Consider the following 22,301-nt stretch of genomic DNA (forward strand, 5'->3'; position numbering starts at 1 on the left):
TCTCGCCTACACTCTCAGGTTTTTAATACATTATTTAACGACCGCACATCACTAGGGTTGACTGATGAGATGCTTGGTCGCTGTACGACCTTCAGGTTTCTCAAGGTCACAGACCCTTAGCACTCCAGTCTTTGTTGATATACCACAATGACGTCATGGAATATACACCAGCAGTTTCTGCTGCTTGGGCTCTGAACCATGACAACGTGTTTCTCACATCAAACGGCAACATAGAATAAAAGACGTTTTTCACTAATTGCGGAGCTCTTTTTATGAAATCAAGTTCGAAAAAACGTTGTATTGGTCTTTTAATTAAAGCATTATGTTGACTGAGTCACTTTGCTTCGGAACAAGTTTTAAACAAATATATATACAGAAAGATCAAGCTGACCCGTGTTTTGAAAGAATGTGCAAGACAAGGAGTATTTCTTTCTGCGAACAAGGTCATAAATTTCCACAGCGGCGGGAAAAATGACATCGGAAAACATTTTACACATTCATGTCGGAATGAACATACAGGGAGGGTCGGAGATGGAAAACACAGAAAATAATCTAGCCGTAGCAGTCAATCCTTGTTTGTTGGGTATTCTGGCATCCCCCGCCGTGATATTACTGGAATATTCCTCAAACCAAACTCACTCACTTATAATGTGACATTCGAAGAGAAGCGAAAGTCCGCACCGCCGCTCACTGCCTCTTACAAAGGCAAATTTCTGACTTTCGTTGCGTCAAGAATCTTTCACGCTATGACGCCAATAAAACTAAAAGTTTCCATAATCTGTATAGATGAATCAGTCGAAAAGGCCACTTGAAATATTTCAACAACATCACGCAAGGAAAACCAGAAATTGGCTTCACTCGTTGCCAGTTCTAGTCTGTCTCTGAACCATATATATCTCTGTTCCAGCCAGTCCTTACAGTAATGCTAAAGCTCTTAGTGAAGCAAGTTGTAGATTTTCGTTCGGGTTTTGAGGTGAGGTGAGGTGAAATTGGGTTTAACGTCGTGCTTGAGAATATTTCGCTCATATGACGACGTGCATGCGTGTGTATGTGTATATGCGGCTGCTTGTACTAGCCCAGACTTAAGCTGGTATCTAGTGCTAGCCCACTGAGATACCATGCCGCAGTGAAGCATGAATACCCCACTCAGACACATTATACTGACTCCGAGCCGACCAGTCCTTGTTGTACCCATTAATGCCGAGCGCCAGGCAGGGACCAACAAGTACCATATTTTAACGTCTTTTGGTATGACGCGGTCGGGGATCGAACCCGCGACCTTCCGCTCTCCGGGCGGACGCTCTAACCACTACACCACGGAGGCGGTCTTCAGATTTGGAATCTTACGCCAACTGGGTCTCCGTTTAAGAAAGAATGATGTTCTTTGCTCCATCAAATTTATATATTTTCAGAGACAAAGCGTTAGTTTATCCTGCGGACAATCGACCCCGTTCACCGACATCCGCATACCAACCCCCACCCACCCTACTAAACCTTGAATCTAAACGAGTGAGTGAGTTTAGTTTTACGCCGCATTTAGCAATATCCCAGCAATGTCACGGCGGGTGACACGAGAAATAGGTTTCACACATTGTACCCATGTGAGGAATCGAACCCGGGTCTTCGGCGTGACGAGCAAACGCTTTAACCACTGGGCTACCCCACCGCCCCCGAATGTAAAAGGTGTATTATTAATAAAAGAAACTCACACACAACTATAATTTTAGCCTCTTGGTAATCATGAATCGCAAAAGAGACATCGTCATATGATACGTGACCCGGATTTTGTCTGCGCTGCGTGATATGACATGTTTCCTTCATTGCGTTGTAAAAAAGCCAGCAGATTCAGTGTACCAAATAAACAACAACGCCATTCTAGCAGAGGTCACGTTATCCTGACAGTAAGTCAAGGCAACATGGCCCACTCAGATTCACATCATACTTAAATACATCGGTCGAATACATGTTTTGCGGTATGTTAAAGAGTTGTTTGTGTGCTATTAAAGCGCCTGTTACTGATAAATTGACTTTTCAGAACATTTAAATCTTTCCCGAGTTAAATTGTATTCATAAACGTCATTGTTAGATTACCATGTGCAGGTGTTCGAGTCTTGAACGAGCAAATCACACTGAATTGTATAAACGTCAATATGATCGCCTACAACCATTATGGTTTAGGGCGGTACTCCCTAGTCTAGTGGCTAAAGCGTTCGATCGTCACGCCGAAGGCCCGGGTTCGGCTCCCCGCATGGGTACAATGTGTGAAGCCCAGTTCAGGTGTCCCCGCAGTCATATTGCTGGAATATTGCTAAAAGCGGCGTAAAACCATACTCACTTATTATGGGTTAACTAACGATTGGTTTGCGGGGGAAAGGTAACAGCCTATTGCATTCACTTTACTCATGTGATACCTACTCTAGTTGGCTGTTACGCCAAGAGCGTTGCACTCCACTGTTGAGCGCACGTTACAACTAACTATAGATCCAGTGGAGCGTTGACGTTATATGACTACCAGCACTCAAGTCGAGATATCCTGACCTATATTAAGGGCAGTAATACCACGCGTGTTGAGGTCAGGGTCAGTGTCAATAGATAAATCCTTGAGGACTATATAAGACTTTTTCATACCGTACTATACCCATCAGGGGAGGTGAGCATCCTTCATGAAACTTGTTATATTTGGAATTACAATTTCTCGGTAAAGAAGAGATTTTAGAACCTTTTAGTTTGTTTCGGGATTTGGTTCGGTTGGTTGGCTATTTAACGCCATGCTCAGCAATATTCCAGATATTTGGCGGCGGTCTGTATATAATCGAGACTGGACCAGACAATCCAGTGATCAACAGCATGAGCATCGGTCTACGCAACTGCGATACAATGACATGTGTCAATGAAGCTACATATGCAAAACAAGATATACTTATAATGAATACTACGTGCCGAATAATATTTGTAGAAAAAAACCCACCTTGCAACAATAAAGCGTGCAAACAATTTCATATTTAAAGATTCTTTTCCACCTATTTACAAACACTTTATGAACTGCCATGGCCAGCTGTTACAGCGAGCTAAATCAAGACATTGTCTGTAACGTTTGAGGCTGCCTCAGGACCACCGGGCATAGTAAAGGTGAGCTAAAATGGGGAAATCTGTCGTCAGATGGCGACATACCAGGGAGCAAGTACCATATCCCATTAAGACATATATATAGCATTGTCTAAGTGTTAACTGTGTCAGGGGCATTCCAGCCCGAATGAGTCATTACAAGCGTTTAGGCTGACACCTCGATTAGGACAAAGCGACATCTATACAAATTCGCAGATAACGTTACATTACAATGGCTTCATGTTTTCTTAACAGCGTGTAAAGGTTATTATTAACTGTATAGATATATGTTTCCTTATAGACGTTGTATGCAACTGACTACACGATAAACGTTCTCTTCAAGGTAAACATCGACCGATGTTCAAAGGTTGGAAGGCCTTAAGTAACACGTGACCAAAATACGTTGGAGTTACTGTGTGCGCTGAACACCAGGGGTACCGCTTAAGTACCACTTTGGGATTATGTGGGGAAAACCTACCTGACGCTAAAGTAGCACGCTAAAGAAAGCCTTGTTTTGAAATTGGAATAGGTGTACGAATGTTCTTTAAAGAGAAAGTAGCTCAAGCCATGTGTGAAACAATTTCTTCGAACACCATTTTTTTTTGCTTTGCAAAATCAAATAGAGGAAAGAGAATACTCCAAACAGGGACCGGAATATTCTCTGTTGAGGGGACAACTTGTTAATCTGGGCAAGTTCCCACACGACATATTCCACTGACGATACTACGGGGTAGGTGTAGTGTATCCCTAATTTGGTCCACCATAAACCGCCACATGGGAATATATTAGACTACAATGACACCATGCTAAGAAACCAGCTTACCGTCTGCCTGTGAAAAGGTGTCATGTTTTAAGGGCTTGGGGTTTGGGGGTTGACTAACGCTTTTAAATTGAAAAGGAGCCCCAGTGAGTTGGGGGATTCTGAACCTGAGGAAATCTAGACTTGCTTCATTTAGGGCTTTAGCATTGCAGAGAGGGATAGGCATTTGGGAAAATAATGTAGTTCAGGGACTGTGAGACAGACTAGGGTGATACAGCAACCAACGATTACCAACTGTGGAACTGTGATGAACGATAGTCCACGTGACTGACTATTTCCAATAAATATGGATTCTTTAGCATGCAGACAAGACGAGAAGGGGCGCCATATTGTCAACCACAGACGACCTTGGAAATGGTCATTCAATAAATCAATTCAGGGGGCTTCAATAATTACATCAAGCTCTGAAGCAAAATGTTCCTGTCGGTTAAGATGGCAGTTAAGTAGAAGGCTTACTACAACCTACTTCTATTTCCGTGGGCGCTTCTCAAATTACGTGGCATATTTGTGTTCTCCGTGACTAATGCCTCAGGCGACGAAGCACATACTTTGGTAAAGGTACTAGTTTAAACCTTTACCATTCTCGAGTCTGTGACAGGCAGTTAGGAGTCGGGAGAACGTGAATACGCGACCCCAGTATCATTCTCCTGGACTTTATGGGAACTTTGGAACAGCCGTGTCAATTTCAATTATTTCGGTCAATGATCAGATAAATGGATTATAGACACTTGAATACTTTAGCCTCGTCTGAGTAAGCTAATGTTGTTTAACGCCTCATACGGGTAGAATAACATCTAGTCTCTGAAATGAACATATTTCACAGAAAAGTTGGTTTATAAATCATAATAATACAATAAAATAGGAGCCCCAGAGATTTTCTTTCTTCCTTTCTAGGGTAACCTAGTGGTTAAAGTGTTTGCTCGTCGCGCCGAGGATCCGGGTTCGATTTCCCACATGGGTACAATATGTGAAGCCCATTTCTGGTGTCCCCCGCCGTGATAATGCTAAAATATTGCTAAAAGCGGCGTAAAGATTACTCACTCACTCACTCACTGGAGCGTCTTTGTTCGGGTTGTATTGATGTCAACAGTTCTTAGAGTGAGTGATTCAGAGTGAGTGAGCAATATTCCAGCTATATGGCGGCGGTCTGTAAATAATCGAGTCTGGACCAGACAATCCAGTGATCAACAGCATGAGCATCGATCTGCTAACTGGGAACCGATGACATGTGTCAACCAAGTCAGCGAGCCTGACCACCCTATCCCGTTAGCCGCCTCTTACGACAAGCATGGGTTACTGAAGATCAATTCTAACCCGGATCTTCACGGGTCCGTTGGTTTAGGTGTTGGACTAAAGTATTGATATTCTTAAGCGCTTTGTCGTCTTATACCAGGGTTTGGAAAAACTATATGCCCAGCTGTTTCTCAGTGCACTTAATGGTATATGTCAGTGAGTTGTGCTGAGTTGAGCTTTGAATAGCTTCATGTGGGAGGGACTATAGCTACTGTTTCTTCTGTGACAACTGTTGCGGGCACTATGACATTCTAGCATGAACTGGTGAACCTGATTTAACGCTGCTCCGAACAGCATTGCAACTAAATAATAACGAGTACGGAAGCCTGAAGTGATGTCCTTTCGCCTTGGTGAATGAGTGAGTGAGTTGGGTTTTACACAGCTTTTAGCAAAATTCCTGCAATATAACGGCGGAGGACACCAGACATGGGCTTCACACATTGTATCCATGTGGGGATCGAACCCGATCCTTCGGCGTGGTGGGCAAACACTTTAACCACTGCGCTACCCCAGCCCCCCCTGAACACAGCATGGTGCTCATAAACCAAAAACATATGATCACAGGCTTCTGGAACACCTAAGGGGCGCAACTGTGAAGAACGAATTGTCCCTTTGACGACTTGACCATTTGTTTGAATAAGGTAACAAAACCCCCATTTTGCACCACGTCTCAGTTGGAATCTAACCGGGAACCATGATCAGTCTTTAATGCTACGCAAGGACGGTACATTGTGCGATGCTAAACAACCATCATGGCGTCACAGCAGAGCAGCATGTAGTGCCGGAATTTAATACTTAACATTTGTTTAGTACAATTGTCTCTGCATATATGGTAGAAATAAGCCCAGCGAATATGTTCAACAACGGCTGACATACTGAATTGCTTGAATGGTTTCAACGATTTTCGGGTGTTTTCGTTTCACGGTCTGATTGAGAGGCTAATAGCACAAAGGCATAGACGTTTATCGTCTCACCGCGGGTCAGATGGCGCCTTGGAGCTTCAGGGTCAGGGTTTTTACAACAAATATACATACGGACATAACACGTTCTGAGTGAGAAGGCCTCAAACATGGCTGTGATATATGGGATGTCTCAACTATGTTATCTGGGAGCATAACCTTGAAGAGTCGTCAACAATATGGCAGATATACCATTCACGCCCGAAGCAAGCAGACGTCACCCCTTTCAAATTCCATGGCTGATGAGACTCGTGGCTGTCATGTGGACTGATGCAAATGAGCATCTGGTTTCCGTTAAAACTTAACTTGGTGACAACGATCCTGATGACGTTCAGTGTAGATCGTTGTCCGTGTTATCGTCCTTGTCTCGTCAATATCGTCACAGTCCGCAGCAACACCATTCGTAACTACTCGTGTCATTCCGGCAAGCCGGATGGCGTAGTCACGGTAAGAGGCGAGTAGTTACGAAAGCAGCAACGCAGACGTGTTTCAGATAAACCACGGGAACAGGCAAACCAGGGATGAATTTTGAACGTCTAAGACCTGCTTCACATAATCCTTCTCTCCGACATTAACATTAACACCGTTACATAACTAGAATACTTTCCAAAGCGGTGTTAAACTCAACACTCACTTACTCCCTTGCTAGTCTAAGGGAGGTAACTCTGTACAGTTTGTGTCCAGACTTCGCTATGTCAAGGACGCAACCGTGATCACGTGACAGCCGACTCCGATTCAGGAATTGCAGGCAGGATAGGATACCTTAGGCCGTGCAAATAGTCTGGGGTTTTCATCTATTTATAAATCGTATTGACGTATTATGCTTCACTGCATACTTTCCTTTAGTTATAGGCAAAAACACAGTCAAAACCACCATCATGAATACTGTATAATGTGATTGGTTACAGTGCTGTTCTAACTAGGCCTACACCAAGTGTTATACAAGCGATGGCACATGCTCCAAGTCGGCCAGCGTCCGACTGTACACAAAAACCTTCAAAGGTACCTTACGTTCTTGGATGCAAATGTCAAGGCTTACGAGAGACTATTTTTCTTCATACGACTTGGCCAATAGTTCTCGCTGCTTGCCGAAATGATAGCCGGTTAATCCTAAAAGCGGGAGCCGACAAAAAACATTAATCACCTCGTTTTCTACAAAACCCAGTCTTTTCCCTGTCCATTTTAAAGACGAAAGGCAACAGCAAGACGCAGAGTAGGTGGGCATCAGTTGCCAATTCCCGGAGGCTTCCATACCGCGTTTCAATTCAAAGGATGTATGATAAGGTAGAAAATGAAAAAGACGTTTTCGCTGTCATATTGTTGTCTTTTTGTGAGAATGATTCATGCAGAATTGAAGACTATGTGACTACCGTGTACCGTGTAATTCTTGTAAAAGCTGGAGAGTCAACCAGATACCGAATTACACGTTAACTTACAGCGCTTTGTTTTTTATTGCGGCTTATCTTAGCAAGAAACCTGAAATCTCAGCGACATGTAATCTAAATTGAAATCGATCGGAAATTTAATCCAAGCCATTTAATCAAAAACTGTGATATTGGACCTGTGAGAGCCAGTCGGTGAGTGAGTGAGTGAGTGTTGTTTTGCACTCAGCAATATTCCAGCTATATGGCAGCAGTCAGTAAATAACCGAGTCTGGACCAGACAATCCAGTGATCAACAGGATGGCCATCAATCTACGCAATTGGGATACGTCGACATGTGTCAACCAGGTGAGCGAGCCTGAACACCCGATCTCGTCAGCATGGGTTGCTAGGGACCAGATCTAACCCGGATCTTAACGGGTAGAGTGAGTGAGTGAGTGAGTGAGTTGACTCTCAGCATTGTTTCGGCAGTACCAGGGTGAATACTGTGAACACAGAACATTCAGACGGAAACTGGTAATCCGTATCAAAATTAAAACGCCACGACCCGTATCCCCGGGCAAACGTCGTACCACCAGTGTCGTATTTTATCGAAGCGAGTTACGAAGGTATCAGCGCTCAACGCTATTTAAGGGTGACCCAAGCGTCCTTGTATAAGTGAGTGGCCTTGTGATAATGGTTTTACGCCCCTTGGAGCAATGTACCAGTCATACCGCAGTGACAATGGGCTTCACACAGTTTATTCATGTGGAAATCGGATCCGGGGCATCAGTGTAACGCTTTAACTACCGAGAATGAAGTAGATACAGGCCCTCAACACGACATACATAATGAGCCTTAACTTTAGCGGCTGAAATTGGGTGACTCGGTGGGTTTAAAACAGCTTTCAATAGTATTCAAGTTATATCCCGGTGTGTTGGCTTAACTTGTGAAGAAAGCCCGATGTGATGCATGCCAAAGACAGTTTCGTAATGGCAAAGCACGCAAGGACGGGTATGGGACCCACGAACATAGACTCCTAGACCGCCTAAGGGACGCAACTCTGCGCGGCTAATCGCGGCGCCTTAGACGTCTGGGACATCAGTGCCCTCAGTTGCTGACAGTGTCTTCAATGAATCGAAGAAAAGTTATTAAAAAACAGCTGTCACAAGCCCGCACAAGAAGTATGCAAACTATAGCAAAATAGTTAGTGAACGAATGTTGTTTTATGCCCCGACCCACATTGTCTAAAACTTGTTTAGCCGACATGTTTCTGAATGTAGGCCAGGCAAGTGCGACTGCGACCAAGTCACAGCTAAGTCACCTGACCTCTGTCCCACGACAAACATGAGAATGATACTGGGCCAGGTCTCAATGGAGCTCCCCTAGTCCTATAAATGAATATCGACTTTCATTTCAAAGTATATGAGACTAAATTGGTGATCGTTAGAGCAGGCTGCTGCATGACGGTAGATTTACATTGTTATACAGGGAGAACGCTGGCCTAAGCATAAGCACGTATTTCTATTAATTATGTGTTTCTGTCATGCCTGACCATACAGCGTAGTTACCTTGACCTCAGACGCGAGTTATAATACTTTCCTGACCTTTGTCCCTAATTACCGAACCTGTGAAGATCCGGGCTATACTGATCTTCAGTAACCCATGCTTGTCGTAAGAGGTGACTAAAGGGATCGGGTGGTCAGGCACGCTGACTTGGTTGATACATGTCTTCGTATCCCAATTGTGTAGACCGATGCTCAGGCTGTTGATCACTGGATTGTCTGGTCCAGACTCGATTATTTACAGACAGCCGTCATATAGCTGGAATATTGCTGAGTGCGGCGTTAAACAGCAAACCAACAAACCAACCAATACCCTATTACTGACGAAATGACCGCCTCCGTGGTGTAGTGGTTAGAGCGTCCGCCCGGAGAGCGGAAGGTCGCGGGTCGATCCCCGACCGCGTCATACCAAACGACGTTAAAATATGGTACTTGTTGGTCCCTGCCTGGCGCTCGGCATTAATGGGTACAAAAAGGACTGGTCGGCTCGGAGTCAGTATAATTTGTCTGAGTGGGGTATTCATGCTTCACTGCGGCATGGTATCTCAGTGGGCTAGCACTATAAAACCAGCTTAAGTCTGGGCTAGTACAAGCAGCCGCACATACACATACACACGCATGCACGTCGTCATATGAGCGAAATATTCTCAAGCACGACGTTAAACCCAATTCCACCACCACCACTGACGTAATATTACTTTATGAACACCATTCCCTAGAAATCATATAAAATATAATCAAAGCGGCACAAATTCCATTGATTGTTATAGTTTTGGTCTAAGTTTTCAGATCTACGCAATAGCTGAAAAAGTGCTGAGGCGGCCTTAAACAATACTTACTCACATATTAAGCTTTTGGACGGCTTTGCTTAATACGTCCATTTCAACAGTTGCGTATCAAGGCTCATGTTGTTTATAACGGGTTTGTCTGTTCCAGACTTGATTATTTACAGACAGCCGCCACATAGCAGGAATATTGCTGAGTGCGGCGTTAAACAACAAACGAACCTTTTGACATCCACTGAAAATTCCCCACTGGAATTATTTCACATATACCACACGTGCTGTATCATTCATACTGACAACGACATGTCTGGACTGAAAATCGTTTACCCGAGTTCCCAACGGCCCCGAATATTCGATATTTCTCTTTGAAATGCAAACGCAACTATGGATGTTTTATGAGCTCCAGCATAAAAAACGTCATTATATCCCACAGTGAGAGTAAGATAAAGATATATCTTACACATACTTTAAACAAGTATGACCTTGATTCTATACAGAAACCAAAACCAACGTTAAAAAACTGCTAAGCTTAAAAAGCAGAATTTACGACATGGTGCCACGAAGCTATGTAGAAATATTTATGATTTCCTATCAAAATTCCGAACAAAAGAACGAACCCACTTAAAATTCAAATTTGACCAAAACATTAAAACGTCATATAAAGGCTGGAAACAGTCGCCGGGAGACTGTAAACACAAGGTCGAAATCACCATGACAGCCCGTATATAACATATAACCATTTCTCGCTTGTTTCATGTCCAGCTACCACCAATCATGGGTGTATACTGTCTTTTGCCTGGCAATTTAGCGTCCCCGCTTTCAGTATTGATGAGATTCCAGGAAACAAATAATGAAAACATATAATGCCATAAAACTACGACGAGATCCGTCTGTTCTGTGTTCGCCTGAACCATCAAACCTCAGCTAGGAACTGGGTAGTTTGGCAACAGTTGAGGATTTCAATTTCATCTGAAGAGTCCTTGATGCTAAGTTACGATAATATTTGATTTATGCATTAAGTGCCAACAAGCATGTTCTGAAAATATTACCTCAGGAGACTTAAACCGTTATCAAACCATGTGGCAATGGGCTTAATTCTCGCCCTTATCCTACAACAACGAGATTGCATGGCGCCGACTCGATAAATTCGACAATCAGCTCCTGTAGAAAATCATTAAATATTCCAAAAACGTTGGAAACAATATCCTTATCACATCTGATCCCCTCACAACAACTTGGCTAATCCGTCTGAAATCCTGCTCTGTGAGATTTTCATTTCAGAGAGGAAACAACGCCATTTTAAACCCAAGTTTCTCAAGGTTACCGAACATAACAAATCTCCACAAAATAACCGAATAAAGGTTAAGGACAATCTGATGTCATCGTAATACTATTAAAGAAATGTCCATATCCTCACAGATTAACCTTAAGTTTGATTGACATTTTAGTTGTTGGTGATTACAAAAGAAAACAAAATTCATTGATATTTTCTTCAGGTGTTCTGTATCCAGCTACCACCACGTCTGTAAGTGAGTGAGTGAGTGAGTTTAGTTTTACGCCGCTTTTAGCAATATTCCAGCTATATCACGGCGGGGGACACCAGAAATGGGCTTCACATATTGTACCCATGTGGGGAATCGAACCCGGGTCTTCGGCGTGACGAACGAACGCTTTAACCACTACGCTACCCCACCGCCCCCGTCTGTAAGTAGCCTACGAGTCTGTATCCCAGAACCCAGCGAATAAATTGCATGGACATCCTACTCATGTCTAGAACTACATGTCAAGTCTAGCTTGTCTCAACTCTGGGTCTGCAATTAAGGATCGTTCTTGATTTGTTTTATACATATATTTGTATTATTAAATAAGATAACATTATTTCTGGATCTAAATGCCAGTCTTGAAGAGTTCCAATTCCCAGCACTAACATTCAGTTAAATTCTCCCCACCCCAACCAATCAAACTCACTCGATTGTTGACAGACCGCTGCCATATAGCTGGAATATTGCTGAGTGCGGCGTTAAACAACAACCTACCAACCATCCGATTCATCCTGACCTACATTGTCAGCGGGCACCCATACTAGCTTCACTGGCACCCCTCTCTTACAACCATCTATCACGCTAATGGCTGTAATACCCCTTCTGACAAGCTACAGAGGAGTATGATGAATTGTCATTCTGATGACTCGTACAATGATTAAATCTCCCGTTCAGGAAAATAACATACAATTTCAAAAGCCAAAAATGAAAAAAAGAATAAGGCCATACCAGATCACTGGAAAACATTCCGCAGCCATCAAATTCCTTTCTAACACACTGGGACTTCAGAAACATAAATCCAAGAAAGAACAGAAATCCGTCGACACAAACCTTTGATCAACAGAGATCAAGGCATTATATCTTGTCTGAGTATTTTAACTTATTATTCAGTCAGCTTGTCAATTCTTGCATTACATCAAGCATCGTTCAGTTATTTGTGTGCTACTTGTTATCCATTGCTCAACAAGCACGCACGCACACACACGCACGCACGCACGCACGCACGCACACACACACACACACACACACACACACACACACACACACTCCTCGCATTCTTTGATCGTACTCTCTCAAGCTTGATATCCAATGCAATAAACAAGAATTTTCTTGGATCAGCTATATTAATCCTAGGGAATCGGGAGGCCCGTAACTTTTTAGAGTGATATATATTATCTTTCAGACTGATCTTCATTTGATAGGTGGGGTCCACTTGCCAAGTCTATTTCACAATTGTTTGTCTTGAGCAAAACAAACACAAACAATCCGCAGGCTGTTATCCGAGACCAGCGACCCCCTCGCTACCGTCTATAAATAGCACCGCACTGACGGCTGGTGGGCACGAGACCCTTGCATGACTGGGGTCGCGGACAAGAATAGAACAACAACAAGACAACAGCAACAACAACACGATGGAAATGATGGAAGTAATAGCCATGGGTGTAAGAGCCGGTACTTTGTAACAACAAGATATGTTACCCTCAATTATCAGTAACAAGGGGCCACATCATCTTTTTGTGCTTGTCGTAAGAGGCGACTAACAGGATCGGGTGGTCAGGCTCGCTGACTTGGTTGACACATGTCATCGGTTCCCAATTGCATAGATCGATGCTCATGCTGTTGATCACTGGGTTCTCTGGTCCAGACTCGATTATTTACAGATCGCCGCCATATAACTGGAATATTGCTGAGTGCGGCGAGGAACTAAACACACTCACTAACCTTTTGGCATCAACCCAAAATTTACTGATACGAAATATGAATATGGTTGTTGTTTATAATATACACAACGCTTGAGTTAGTGACTGAAGGTATTTTCGAATATTTTGTTTGTATTGTTTCCGTAATATGTAAGTTTTTATTTGATTTACACATGCCTCGCTCCAAGGATATACTAGTAGGTATTTCATGGATGTGCAGTAATTCTGTCTACACAAAAGACCAGATAAAACCATGACGGGTAGTCTTAGGATAACAGTATATACAATTCGTTTGGAGTTGGAAGTTACCAACACTTAGCTTTGAATGATCCACAATTTACGTCCTGGGCTTGGCAACTTGCCCAGACAGACCCCCTTTAAGGATTTGGAACACATGATTATCAGACGTGCTTATAACGTGGACTGCATATTGGGTTCTCTAAAATAGAACATGATGAAAAGTCGGAAAAATTATATGTCAAAATTGAAAAGTTCTCTCAGTGGTGTTAGATAATTATTACGCCCTTTGTGACCTACGTACTTGGCTGTCCACGTGGATTACATGTGGATCGCACGTGCGTGTCTGATGCGGCTTACATGACCTGTTCGTGTTTACCAAGCCACGGGATTCACCAGAACAAAAGAGCAATGTCGGATTATGAACGATTACCCAGAGATTGGTCGATGTTTTAATCCCCATGGTGAACTGTATTGGTTCAACGCCAGGATATTATTAATAAGAGAAGACGTGTAAACTTGCTTATAATGAAAACCTGTAATGTAACACTACGTAAAGGATGCTGGTGTTTATCTTCTGTTTACAGGACACCTTGGGTCGTGTGACATCCTTAATCAAAGCATTGTCTGGATAGTGGTTGTGCCTCTAACTGACGTACACAGCGCCGTAGAAACAACATGTAATAAATATCCAATAAAAACATATGACAGTCGTTGGCGAATGTTTTCTCCGCATATATTACATTGCACGAAGCCACGTAAAAGATAACTCTTGGGGACTGCAGGTAACAATAGGTCCCGATGTTTTTCCCGATGTTTTTACGTAAACATAATATGAATAATTAACATAAAAATTCCAGGAAATGTCTGGAAATAGTGGACTTTTCACTGTACATTGACTTTGTACGAAAAAAAAAAAATAAAAAAAAAATTAAAACAAATAATGAGAATAATGAAAATATTCATAATAAGCATTTTCCAGGCTAGATATCCTGCTCAAAGCGCACAAAATAATAATAATAATTAACATTATTATTATTTGTTATTATTGGATATTTATGTAGCGCACATATCCACGCACTAGTGCATGCTCAAGGCGCTGGTATTTTTCCCCCTCGATCATTGGATGTCAATCTCAACGGCACATCTTATTATCAATCTCGGCTCCCTGGGGATCATACAACTTCCCTGATAACCCAAGCTGCCTGCTAGGCTCATGAAGTTATTAGTCGCGACGTGTCACCGGGTACCCATTTTCTGCTGGGTGAACAGATGCAATTTTGAACAAGCTCATCACTTGCCTAAGGTGAGACCATGTGTCACATGTGCTTCATTGTGGGGCAGAACTGAAGTTCCAGAAACTTCGCTTGATTTGTGACGTGAGCTCCGAGCACAGGACCACACACCGCCATATGTAAACATGCTGCTTTATGATAGAGGGGTCACACTCAGTGCCTTGACTGATGACGTCATGGTATCCCGATGACGTGGATGTTCTCGTAATACCAGTCACGAGCTTGTCTGGTCGAGACTAGATTATTTTCGTACCGTCATTATACAGCTTGATAATTGATGCGCTCGGCGATTAAAAACACCCCCAGAGAGAGAGACACAAACACGCACTCAAACGACTCTCCAACGGAAATAATGTTCTAAATGTTCGTGATAACGGCTTAAAATGTCGCTCACACACTCTGTGAATTCCTGACGTAAATAAGGGCGCATTCGTTTGGGTTGCGAGGGTTCATTCAAGTGTTTACCTGTCTCTTACCCCAAGGAGAACATTCCAAATGTCGAGTAGTCTCAAAACGGTGAAATTACTCTCTGGAAAAAGTTGAAATGATAGTTATTCTACATCCTAGCATGAATAAAAATAACTCATCAGGCCACGATTTCTTTTCATCACCTAAACCGGCTCGCGATTAACTGGCAGCTGGCAATTTGCTGGTGTTTTTTTTATATTTTGGTGACCATTATTTCTGCAACAACGCACTTGGTTCCAGAAGGACGTGCCCTTTTCCTGAAATTGTACCACTTGAGAAATAATAGCCATGGTCTTATCAAGGTTTTAAAAGGACTTACTCGCAAGATAGAAACTGACTCCTTTTAGCAGGGATCTTGTCTGTCTTTCAAAAATCTGAGAAATGCTCAATCTTACAGATTGTACGGGTTGGCAACGAAACGTCTTCATAGTATGTGAGATTTGTCGGAGTTTCATCTAAGCACGAACCAGCTTGGGAAGCTGGTAATCCAGCCTAAATCATCACCATCACAAGGGAACATCCTGGGCTTTTGGTATGGGCAACGTGTAGAGATAAACCGCTGATAATTTGATACTGCCACCACAACGTCTGGATATGGGAGAAGACTGAGAGATACGTCGTACGTAATGTGTTTTGTACGAACGTCAGTTGTTTTGTTCCACTGGCATCGGGTCAGTAGGCAACGGTAGTCAGAATGTATACCCACATACAGAAACACTCTTCTAAATGTCACTCACAACACTCTGTAGGGGTCTCGGCGTTTAGCATAATGTTCATATGAATATATTCATGGTGGCGCGACGGGTCATCTGTCAACCTGATGTCGTTGCAACCCTCCCTGGCATATATATATATATGTGTCCTCGTTAAATCATACTTTGTTTTTGTGTACTTTTGAAGGGTAACCTGAGACAGTGGCCTATATTATTTAATTTATTACATTCATAAACTTCACAAATGTCTTCTTGACGACGCCTATGTCAGCTCAGTGTGGTAGAAAAGCCTTCAGTGATGCAGATCTAAAACGGCTGTGAAACAAAAGACCACGGATGTCGTGCTGACAAGAATGAAAACATAATCAGGTCGGAACGGGATTCGAACCCATGAATTCCGGCATGCCCAAGAAACGCAATTCTGTAGAGTGGATTGCGGCACCTGGGACGCCTTAGACAATCCACTTTTTACTCCAAACTCTGCAAACATGGGTTGGTGGCGACATTCTAAGGGCAGTAACTTATGAATCTTGGATTCGAACTCACGATCAGCGGATCCTGATTGGGCCACGGAATCCAATTACCAAAGTTGAACCAGCTAAAGAAAGGAACGGAGGTGTTCTCGAACAGTCCTGTATGTGGTCCTGCTGTGTGTGGTTGGCAGAGCCAACGATTTGGCGCTGTGTTGAGCTTTGAATTTCGGCAGGGAAGGGACGTAACTAAATCTAAACTACTGTACACCCGCTAGGAATGGAATACCACTGTTGGTGAGTGAGTGAGTTTAGTTTTACGCCGCTTCTAGCAATATTCCAGCAATATCATGGCGGGGGAGACCTGAAATGGGCTTCACATATTTTACCCATGTGGGGAATCGAACCCGCGTGACGAGCGAACGCTTAAACCACTAGGCTACCCCACCGTCCCACCACTGTTGGTATGGGGAGGTTGAGGGGTCACGTCACTGTGTTACTTGAGGTCCATACATTTATCAGAATCAAGCCCTGGATTCACCCACCAGTAGTAGTACTGCACAGTACTCAGAAGGATCAATCAACAGACCTATCTCACACATCTGCTCCACAGACCAAGGTGACGTCATAGGTCAACGACCGATGGTTAGCTGATAGTGAGCAGCTGGTAGACACGGCTCTCCATATTAGCCTATAGGGACCACATGCGATAGATAGATTGGCTTTCATGTAATACTTCTTGGCGGACACAACGTACTTTAAGACAGCTGCGTTTCTTGTACAGCTCAGCTGAATCGATGTTTCACTGAAGTCTCGATTGATGGGTTATGTCACTGTACAAAGAACGTTCTGACAAATTAATTCAATTTCAAGCTTAAGAGAAATTTGAATGTCGAGAGAAACAAACTGTATGCAGTGTGTGTGACAGAGAAATTGAAACAGCTTTAAGGAACGACATGTACGTTGGAAATCAATCCCAGTGACTGCTTTGATGATCTCCTTCTCCGACATTTAACAGATCCGGGAGGGACACACGGCGTAGAGAACCAATACAATTTCAAATCATTCAAGTGTGTTGTACAAAACAACGGTGAGAGAGATAAATATATAGTATTGCCAAAGCACGAATGTGTGAATATGGATCTGCACTGTATGGAGTTTGGGTTGAGGTGGAATGAGGATGAAGGCGTTTTTTAGCCAAATGTATGCACGTGTCTGTGGGCGTGTGTGCAAGTGTCAGTGTCAGTGTGCTCGTGCGAAGGAGTGTGTGTAGGAGAAGGTGAGTGCGTGTGTGTGTGCGCGAACCCGGGCCTTTGGCGTGACGAGCGAACGCTTTAACCACTGGGCTACCCTACCGATCCGGGGACATAAAGAACCCAGGAATCACCAGATATACTATATATATATATATATATATGTGTCGGATATAGAGAGAGAGAGAGAGAGAGAGAGAGAGAGAGAGAGAGAGAGAGAGAGAGAGAGAGAGAGAGAGAGAGAGAGAGAGAGAGAGAGAGAGAGAGAGAGAGAGAGAGAGAGAGAGAGAGAGAGAGAGAGAGAGAGAGAGAATCTGTACTTCCCCGGAAACTTTGAGGCGAAACATATTTCACCGGGAAATGTGTTTACGTTTGAGAGAGCAATAGGTAATGTTCACACCCCCTTTAAAGGAATGCATTCACACAAGTCCAACATCAAACTCCACTTCATGATCCTGCAGATAAAAATCGAAGTTCCATATTCCAGTTATTGATGGAACTGTCAACGCTTCATCGCCATCACCACGACATGTACATTTGTTTACAAAACGCCGTAGGACAAATCATGCCGCAATGTATTCCGATACGAACTGATAGTTATGTCGAGATTATTTCTGATATAAACCACATTTTGCTTCGTAATCGATTTAACACTGGCGTGGTATATGCTTCTTTTATACAGGGAATAGATTACAACTCGACAGATAATTCCTGCGTTTTCATCAAACTCCAGTACCAAGAACGACATCACACATCTCAACCGCACCCTCTTCCCTAGACTAATGCTTAGTCTCTGAATATATAGAATTTTGATAGTAACAAACAAGCCCATTTAAATTGAAAAGGAGACCAGAGATTCCTGAGCCTGAGGAAATCTAGGCTTTAGCACTGCAGAGAGGTCTTGGCAGTGGGGAACATAATGTGGTTCAGGGACTGTGAGACAGACTACCTCTTCCCCTTAGGTACTGCTTATCTTAACACTCAGAGTAAAAGTACAAGTCTCTAGTATAGTGGTTTTGTTCCTTGTTGGTTAACATCACAACGTTCATTACAAAGTAAAGTTCTTTGATAGAAGATCTCATGGAAGATAATTCCACACGGCAAACACAAACTTGTCTTGGCACGCATCTCCCGATGCCAACGGTGTTATGCAAGAAAAGGAATTTGGAGATTGTCTTACAATACCATCTGGGTTATACGGCCTGTAGTAGAAGTAGGCTGTCTGACGTAGACGGAGGTATCCACCAGCTGTAATGATGGTATAGTGGATTGACCTACATAGACCAGAATATCCAGTCCAGTATAGCTGGTGTAGAGCTTGTCATGACATGGATACTGTGTGGTATCTCCCCTCGTGGTGGTCAAGTGTTGGTTCGGAAGTTTACAGTCATTAGAGAGTTGTGTGTGTGTTTGCATGCGTGTGCGCGTGTGCGACAAAAAAGTGTTCATTTCGCCCTTATATAATCAACAATGTCATATATTTTTTGTCGACATAGAATGCTCCGTTGCCTAAAAAAATATCAGACGGCGTATCGTTTAATGACTTTGGTCGTTTTAAGGATTCGTTTGTAAACAGCATTCATTTACCGTAAACTTCGGAAAAGACGAAGCTGTAGAACAGACATGAGCACGAGAAGCTGGGCGAAGTTTGACGTGTAATCATCAATAAATTGTCTATGAATGTATTCGGCAAACAGAAAATACCAACAACAAGTCGACTACAATCTTATCCTGCAATAGCAATCGTGTTCTGCTAACAGGATGCGAGGCTTACTACTGTGCTTTACTGCAGGGCTATGATGTTCCTGCGAAGTTAACTAAGGTGCTTTACTGCAGGACTATGATGTTCCTGCGAGGGTTACTAAGGTGCTTTACTGAAGGACTATGATGTTCCTGCAAAGTTTACTAAGGTGCTTTACTGTGGGACTATGATGGTCCTGCGAAGTTTACTAAGGTGCTTTACTGCGGGACTATGATGTTCCTGCAGTGCTTAATAACGTGCTTTACTGTGGGACTATGATGTTCCTGCGAAGTTTACTAAGGTGCTTTACTGCGGGTCTATGATGTTCCTGCGAAGGTTACTAAGGTGCTTTACTGCAGGACTATGGTGTTCCAGCGAAGTTTACTAAGGTGCTTTACTGTGGGACTATGATGTTCCTGCGAAGTTTACTAAGGTGCTTTACTGCAGGACTATGATGTTCCTGCGAGGCTTAATAAGGTGCTTTACTGTGGGACTATGATGTTCCTGCCAATTTTACTAAGGTGCTTTACTGTGGGACTATGATGTTCCAGCGAGGGTTACTAAGGTGCTTTACTGTGGGACTATGATGTTCCAGCGAAGGTTACTAAGGTGCTTTACTGTGGGACTATGATGTTCCTGCGAAGTTTAATAAGGTGCTTGACTGTGGGACTATGATGTTCCTGCGAAGGTTACTAAGGTGCTTTACTGTGGGACTATGATGTTCCAGCGAAGGTTACTAAGGTGCTTTACTGTGGGACTATGATTTTCCAGCGAAGTTTACTAAGGTGCTTGACTGCGGGACTATGATGTTCCTGCGAAGTTTACTAAGGTGCTTTACTGTGGGACTATGATGTTCCTGCCAATTTTACTTAGGTGCTTTACTGTGGGACTATGATGTTCCAGCGAGGGTTACTAAGGTGCTTTACTGTGGGACTATGATGTTCCAGCGAAGGTTACTAAGGTGCTTTACTGTGGGACTATGATGTTTCCTGCGAAGTTTACTAAGGTGCTTGACTGCGGGACTATGATGTTCCTGCGAAGGTTACTAAGGTGCTTTACTGTGGGACTATGATGTTCCTGCGGGGCTTACTATCGTGCTTTAATGCGGGACTAAGATGTTCCTGCGAGACTTACAACCGTGCTTTACTGCGGGACTAAGATGTTCCTGTGAGACTTAAAACTGTGCTTTCCTGCGGCACTAAGGTGTTCCTGTGAGACTTAATACTGTGCTCTACTGCGGGATTAAAATGTTCCAGCGAGACTTACAACCACGCTTTACTGCGGGACTAAGATGTTCCTGTAAGACTTACAACTGCGCTTTACTGTGGGACTAAGATGTTCCAGCTAGAATTACAGCCAAGCTTTACTGCGGGAATAGATATTCCTGCGAAGTTTACTAAGGTGCTTTAATGCGGGACTATGATGTTCCTGTGAGGCTAACTACCGTGCTGTACTGCGGGACTAAAATGTTCCAGCGAGACTTACAACCACGCTTTACTGTGGGACTAAGATGTTCCAGAGAGAATTACAGCTACGCTTTACTGCGGGGGTAAGATGTTCCAGAGAGAATTACAGCTACGCTTTACTGCGGGGGTAAGATGTTCCAGAGAGAATTACAGCTACGCTTTACTGCGGGGGTAAGATGTTCCAGAGAGAATTACAGCTACGCTTTACTGCGGGGGTAAGATGTTCCAGAGAGAATTACAGCTACGCTTTACTGCGGGGGTAAGATGTTCCAGAGAGAATTACAGCTACGCTTTACTGCGGGGGTAAGATGTTCCAGAGAGAATTACAGCTACGCTTTACTGCGGGGGTAAGATGTTCCAGAGAGAATTACAGCTACGCTTTACTGCGGGGGTAAGATGTTCCAGAGAGAATTACAGCTACGCTTTACTGCGGGGGTAAGATGTCCCAGAGAGAATTACAGCTACGCTTTACTGCGGGGGTAAGACGTTCCAGAGAGAATTACAGCTACGCTTTACTGCGGGGGTAAGATGTTCCAGAGAGAATTACAGCTACGCTTTACTGCGGGACTAAGATGTTCCTGCAAGACTTACATAACACAGCACAAGGAGATATTTGTCGAACGCACAGAGTACTTGAATATGGTTATCTCCCAATTGACAGACAACCATTTGACAGACACCCAATTGACAGACACTGAACTAGAAGGTTATTTAGGGTAACACCTATGGGTATAATGGAACAGTCCACTGTCCAGTGAGTAGAGCAGGGTGAGCCTGAAACAGGTTCGTTACTGAGAAGTTTGATTGTGGGTAAATAGAACTTTGTTGTGATTAAATGATAAATGATTTCTCTTCTCAAAATTGATTTTACTATCAATTACTATCGAATATAAAACAGCTTTGTCACTGAGAGGTTTGATTGTGTTTATTGATAGAAAAGACCCCTCCCAATAATAGCATATGTACAACAGAAGTTAACTGAGAAAACGTTTTGTTGGAGAGATATAGATATGTACATATTTGAAAACATTCTGATTTGCAGTAAATGATACACCTGCATTGCCATGTAAGATACGATTAATACCAATCAGTGTTCTAATTTTAACAATACTTTCTAAAGATTGTAACAGTTTGTGTCTTTGAGTAGTATACAATAGACATTCAAGGAAGTAATGAAAAACATTCTCACACCCATGGCCACATTCACATGATGCGTCATATTTTAAATATTTATTCTAAATAAATCGTAATTAAGTGCACTCGTCATATATCTTAATATTGTGTGCAAAACATATAACTTCTTTATTCCATATGAATAATATTTAGGTTCACATTTGTCTTTATTTGATTTATATGATACAACAGTGTCGCAATTTCTAACAGCTAAGCTAATGTTTTCAATATGATGATGCCGACTCCCGTTAGACTAGAAGGTTAAACCGAAATGTTTATGAAAATATACTGTTTTCATATTGCAGCAATAAAAATTCAAATTACTGTCTTTTCGTCCATCTTTCAAAATAAATAAT

The 22,301-nt window shown here is 42.9% G+C and overlaps 1 protein-coding gene across 2 annotated transcripts in view; it reads right to left on the reverse strand.

The window, feature by feature from the left end:
• The window catches only part of LOC124262168 (allatostatin-A receptor-like), a 51,353-nt gene that overhangs the window by 18,625 nt on the left and 10,427 nt on the right, over window positions 1-22,301 (reverse strand). The gene's annotated exons all lie outside the window — the stretch shown is intronic.

This window comes from Haliotis rubra, unplaced genomic scaffold (genome assembly GCF_003918875.1).
Source record: "Haliotis rubra isolate DU_JTF1 unplaced genomic scaffold, ASM391887v1 Scf825, whole genome shotgun sequence".
NCBI lineage: Eukaryota > Metazoa > Mollusca > Gastropoda > Lepetellida > Haliotidae > Haliotis > Haliotis rubra.